Source organism: Nannospalax galili, unplaced genomic scaffold, assembly GCF_000622305.1.
Source record: "Nannospalax galili isolate Female #2095 unplaced genomic scaffold, S.galili_v1.0 scaffold530, whole genome shotgun sequence".
In the NCBI taxonomy this organism is placed as follows: Eukaryota; Metazoa; Chordata; class Mammalia; order Rodentia; family Spalacidae; genus Nannospalax; species Nannospalax galili.
In genome coordinates this window covers 972,127-978,235 of record NW_008328331.1, presented here as the reverse complement: position 1 = coordinate 978,235, position 6,109 = coordinate 972,127, and the positions used below count along the sequence as shown (strand labels likewise).

The window sequence follows — 6,109 nt, the reverse complement described above, 5'->3', positions numbered from 1 at the left end:
TCTGCCTACCTCTGCCTCCCAAGTGCTGGGACTACAGGTGTGTGCCACCACACCCAGCATAAATATATTTTTTAAAAAAGAAAGAAGTTAACTTGATTTTTGCCCTCCTCTAATTCTAAAAAGTCACATGAATTTCATTATCTCAGTTGTAATTCAGAGATTTCCTATTTAGTCACCCAAATGGTTATCTTCTTTTTATTTTTATTTTATGTGTATGAGTGTTTTGATGTATGTATGTAAGTGTAGCCATGCCCGCAGAGGACAGAAGAGGGTGTTGGATTCCCTAGAACTGGAATTACAGACTCTTGTTAGCTGTCATGTGGGTGTTGGGAACTGAACCCAGGTTCTCTGCAATAGCAGCCAGTGCTCTTAACTGCTGAGCCATCTCTCCAGCCTCCAAATGGTTATCTTCTAAAGTCACTTCAAAACTTTTTGAACTATATATTTTTGGGGCTGGAAAGATGGCTCAGGGGTTAAGAACACTGACTGTTCTTGCAGAAGACCTGGGTTCAAATCCCAGTACCCACATGGCAGCTAACAACTCTCCATAACTCCAGTTCCAGGGGATCCGACAGCCTTTTCTGACCTCCTTGGGCACTGCACAACATGAGTGCACTTATCTACACACAGGCAATACACACATACACATAAAATAAAAATAATAAATATTTTAAAATCCAAAACTTTTTGAACTATATATATTTTTAAGACAGGGTCTTTTTACGTTTTGGCGTTAGCCTTAGCCTTTAACGGCTGACAGGATCTTTTTAAGACAGGGTCTCCTTGCAGCCACAGCTGGCCTGGAACTTGCTATGGAGACCAGGCTGGTCTTGAGTTCAAAGAGATCTGCCCACCTCTGCCTCCCAAGTGCCACTATGCCCACCTTGAACCATATATTTTATATTTAAATAAAAACAGATATATAGCTGGGCATGGTGGCACACACCTTTAATCCTAACACTCAGGAGGTAGTGGCAGGCAGAGCTCTATTTGCACAGTAAATTCCAGCCAGGGTTATATAGTGAGACCGTCTCAGAAAATAAATCTTTAAAATTATATGTGTAGCAGAGATATTAGTTGTCTTTCAGTATGTATTACTCATTATTTCTTACTAACAGAACTCAAAATTGATTGGTAGTAGTGGTATGTACAGTTAAATTACATCATTATCTCAGACTTCCTTGTATCCAAGTGTAGCCATATATCTTTACTGGCCAATAAGATGTAAGGGGAAGTCTTCTATTCATTTTCCTTCTATCTGCCTAGAATGTGGAAATGATTGCTGGATCTTCAGCAACTACCTTGCAAACACAGAGAAGACACCAAGAGAATTAGAAATATTTAACTTCATTGAGCAAAAAAAATTCAAAGACAACTTATTATCTGAACTTTTCTTGATGTAATATGACCTTTAGTGTTCAATCACATTAAAGTCAGAACACAGATGTTTATAGCCAAGTATAATTCCTAAATGATCCATACCTGCTACTCCATTAAGTTATCTCCTATCTCCTGAACACATTTAGTATTTTTAAAAATATTCTATTTATTATTTTTTTATGTGTGTGTGTGTGTGTGTGTGTGTGTGTGTGTTTGAAACAGGTTCTCCCTGTAGCCCCAGCTGGCCTGGAATTAAATATGTAGACCAGGCTGGCCTCAAACTCACAGAGATCCACTAGCCTCTGCCTCCTAGGAGCTGGGATTAAAGGCATACACCACCACATCCAGCTTAAATGAGGTATTTTTTTGTTTTGTTTTGTTTTTTATGTGTATGCTTGTATTGCCTGCATGTAAGTAAGTGCACCCATGTCGTACAATGCCCATGGAGGACAGAAGAGGCTTTCGGATCCCTGGAACTGGGGTTAGGAAAGTTGTTAGCTGCTGTGTGGGTGCTGGAATTTGAACCCAGGTCTTCTGTAAGAACCACCAGTGTTCTTAACTGCTGAGCCATCTCTCCAGCCCTGTACATTTAGTATTTTTAATAGCTATCCACCTCATCCTGAGGTTTATTGAAATCCTGAAAAAACAAAAAACAAAACAACAACCAAACCAACCACAACTTCTACTACTCAAACGGTTCTATAAGAAATCACTAATAAGCTCTTGTACCTGTAAGTTAGTGCACTCCAAGTCCTGAGAGCCTAATTTCCTTAGTATCAGAGTAGCCAGCACAAACATGCTGTGGGGTGCTTCACCAAAGAAGACTACCAGACAAAGTTTTGCCGAATGAAAGTCATTGCTGGCCAGGGTTACAATACAAGGATGTTGGAACCCAAGTGTATAGCTCTGAGCCATCTCTAGGGTAAGCTTTTATACAGAGAAACCATAACCAGGGGTAAAAAGTTTAAGTTCCCAAGCTTACAGGTGCAAAGCCCCCTTAACAATTTCTATTCTATTAAGTAACAATTACTATGTTGCAGAAGCAAGCCAAGCATAACATAAAGAAGTCAAAAATCTGCAGTTAGCACACACTGACCTATTCCTAAGACAACTAAGTCCTGCTGATGTGTGTTCTTAAACCACAGGCCAATAATTTGCCTGATAATTTCAGAGACTAGAGTCAGCCTAAATTTTAACATGACATAGCTATGGTCAAGAAGGTGACCTATTACAAACATATGGCAACAGAACAGGAATGAATCAATGCCATTCTTCAAATATGTCCACTTCGAAGTGGATTCATTGTTAGGTAGCTAGTAAGACATTAGCAGGCATGAAGGTCATTATGGATAGACTCTTTCCTCATAATCAGCAGCCTGTAAAACCAGGAACTGAAACTGCAGGACTAGCTGTCAAAAGAATGAGATCTGGGTCAGGCATGGTGGCATATGCCTTTAATCCCAGCACTCGAGAGGCAGAGGCAGGTGGATCTCTGTGAGTTCAAGGCCAGCCTGGTCTATATAGTGAGCTCCAGGTCAGCTGGGGCTATAGGGAGACCCTGTCTCAAAAAAAGAAAAAGAAAAAAGAAAAAAATGTCTCTGTCCTTAGGTAGAGACATGACATTATCCTTTCCCTTAAGAGTTAATCCAAATGGGCCTGTTAATCACCTGATAGGAAAACGCCCCTCAGAAATTTGTCTGAACTAGAAACTTTAATAATACAAGGCTGGTGAGGTGGCTCAGTAGGTAAGGGTGCTTGTCACCAAGACTGATGACCTGAGTTTGATATCTAGAACCTACATGGTGGAAGGAGAGAACTAACTCCTACAAGTTGTCCTCTGACTGCCACATGCTTGCAAGAAACATGAAACACAAGAAATCAACATGAAAAAGCAAGGCAATGAGCTTTTAAAACAATGAAACTCCTCAATGCCTAAATACAAAGATATCAAAATAGGTTAAATGTCACATACGGATCTTAAGAGTTTACTACTAAAAGTGATCAATAATTCTGAGGACACAAAAAAGCAGATGAATTTAATCTAGGACATGGAAATGAAAGCAAAACAGATTAGAAAACCAGAAATGTGGATGAAGAGTCAGCAACATAGAAGAAAAATCCATCAAGGAAAAAGATTTTAGAAGAAAAAAGCAGAAATGTTAGAATGAAAACTCAATGAATAAAAACAAAAGCATTGGGGGTTTTCATTCATTCATTTTGAGTGTATGTATACGTGTGTGTGTGTATCATGGTGCATATGTCAAGAGGACAAGGCTGGGGAGTCAGCTCTTTCCAGCCACCTTATGAAACCCAGGGATCTAACTCAGGTTGTCAGGCCTGTGCCATCTCATCAGCCCCAAAGCTACCTTTTCAAACTGACAGAGAAATAAGGTCATTTCAAGACAAGTTCAAACTAAGGTGGTTCATGACCATCAAGCCAGCACTGCATAAGGTATAAATGGAATGCTATATACAGAGAAGAAAGACAGTATCAATCATGAGGGCACAAGAAAGACTATATTTTAAAAGAGTAGGTGAACAAAGGGAAAACTAGGAAAGAATTGATAACATCCAATACAGCAAATCCCTAAAGTTAATAGAAAACAAAACAAAGAGCAAAAAAGAAACAAACTAACAAAAAAACCCCCAAAATTATAGGAATTAGTAAATATCCCCCAACAATAACCTTAAATGTAAATGGCTTTAAATTTTCAATGAAGACATGCACGCTAGCTAACTTGATTAAAAAAATAAGATCTGGCCGGGTGTGGTGGTACATACCTTTAGTCCCAGCACTTGGGAGGCAGAGGCAGATGGACCTCTGTGAGTTCAAGGCCAGCCTGGTCTACATAGTGAGTTCAGGTCAGCTGGGACTACAGGACGACCCTGTCTCAAAAAAGACAAAAAAAGAAAAAAAGAAAAAAGGAAAAAAAAAAAAAAAAAGATCTGAGCTGGGTATAGTGTACCAGGCCTTTAATCCCAGCACAGAGGCACTGATCTCTGTGAAATCAAGGCCACCCTAGTATACAGGGGGAGTTCCAGGCCAGCTGTGACTACAGGAAGACCCTGCGTCAAAAAGACACACACACACACATATCTATGGGGCTAGAGAGATGGCTCAGTGGTTAGAGTTCAGCACTGACTGCTCTTGCAAAGGATATAGGTTCACTTCCCAGCACCCATACATGGAGGCTAACTGCCTATAACTTCAGTTCCAAGGGACCTGGTGTCCCCTTCTGGCCTCCACAAGCATTGCATACATATGGTACATTTACATATATGTAGGCAAAAATAGATTGTGCACATAAATAAAAATAAATAAGTAAGATCTAACTACCTGCTCTCTCCAAGAAATACAGCTTACTGACCTTTAAAGATAACTACTGACTGAGATGCAAAGGATGAAAGTTGATCAAGCAAAAAGGAACCCTTTCAAAAACAAACTATATATATAAGATCCTATTTCAAACAATAACAAAATACATCCTTTTATTAGATCATAGTGGAATAAAACTAGATATCAATAGCAAGAGAAACTACAAATCCTTAGAGACCGAATACACTCCTGAACAACAAGTGGATCATTGAAGAAATCAAAAAAGAAATGTAAAACTTCCTAAAATCACTCCAGGGTGGTAGCACACACCTTTAACCCCAGCACTCAGGGAAGCAGATCTTTTTGAGATTTCAGCCAGCCTAGAGCTACAGGGAAACCCTGTTTCAAAAACAAACCAACAAACAAATTCGTAAAATCAAAACTGAAAGCACGAGTTACGAGAATCTTTGGGATACAGTTAAGGCAGTTCTGAGAGCAAAGTTTACAGCTAGGAGGGCTTACACTTGCCTTCCAAAGGACCAGTTCAGTTCCTAGCACCAATGTCACAACCACTTGTAACTCCAGCTCCAGGGGATCTATTGCACTCTTTTGACCTCCATGGGCACTGCATAAACATACTCAGACACATACATGCATATACACAATTATAAACAAAATAAATCAGGATGGTCATAGTGGTATTTGTCTTTAATTCTAACACCTAGAAGCAGGGGCAGGCAGATCTCTGTGAGATTGAGACCAGTTTGGTCTCCATAGTGAGTTCAGGCCAGTTTGGGCTACAAACAATAACAAACAAAACAATAACAACAAAAAAGCCCCCCCCCTTTTTTTTGGTCGTTTTTGAGACAGGTCTCCCAGTAGCCCCCAGCTGTCCTGGTACTCACTATGTAGACCAGGCTGGCCTTGAACTCACAGAGATCCACCTGTTTCTGCCTCGGGAGTGCCGGGATTAAAGTCGTGTGCCATCATGCCCAGCTTCCTGTGTTTTTTCAAATTTTCCATACTCTGCTTGAGTGGTCCAGTTCTTCAGCCTTATCCTCCAGTGTTGGTATTCTGTTTTCCATTTCATTCATTCTAGAGGTGAGGTTTTCCCCTGTTGTTTCAACTTGGCTTATTGAGGCTTGCACTTCCTTCATTTCTGCCTGAGTTTTCTTCAGTGTTTCTATGTCTTTTGTGAATTCATTCAGAAGTTTATCCCTACCTTCTTTTAGCTCTTTGATTTGTTTGTTCATGTGTTCTTTAAAATCGTTGAATTTCTTGATCATGTTTATCATTGTTCTTTTAAATTCAGTATCCTGGGTTATCTCTAGGTGGTTCTCCTTATAGAACTCTTCTAGAGGATTGGTGGAGTTTGGTGAGGACATATTGTTTTGGTTTTCCATTTTATTATTT

At 39.8% G+C, this 6,109-nt stretch overlaps 1 protein-coding gene across 3 annotated transcripts in view; it reads right to left on the bottom strand.

Moving 5' to 3' along the window:
• Nucleotides 1-6,109, bottom strand: part of Ulk2 (unc-51 like autophagy activating kinase 2) — a 112,641-nt gene that overhangs the window by 46,242 nt on the left and 60,290 nt on the right. The gene's annotated exons all lie outside the window — the stretch shown is intronic.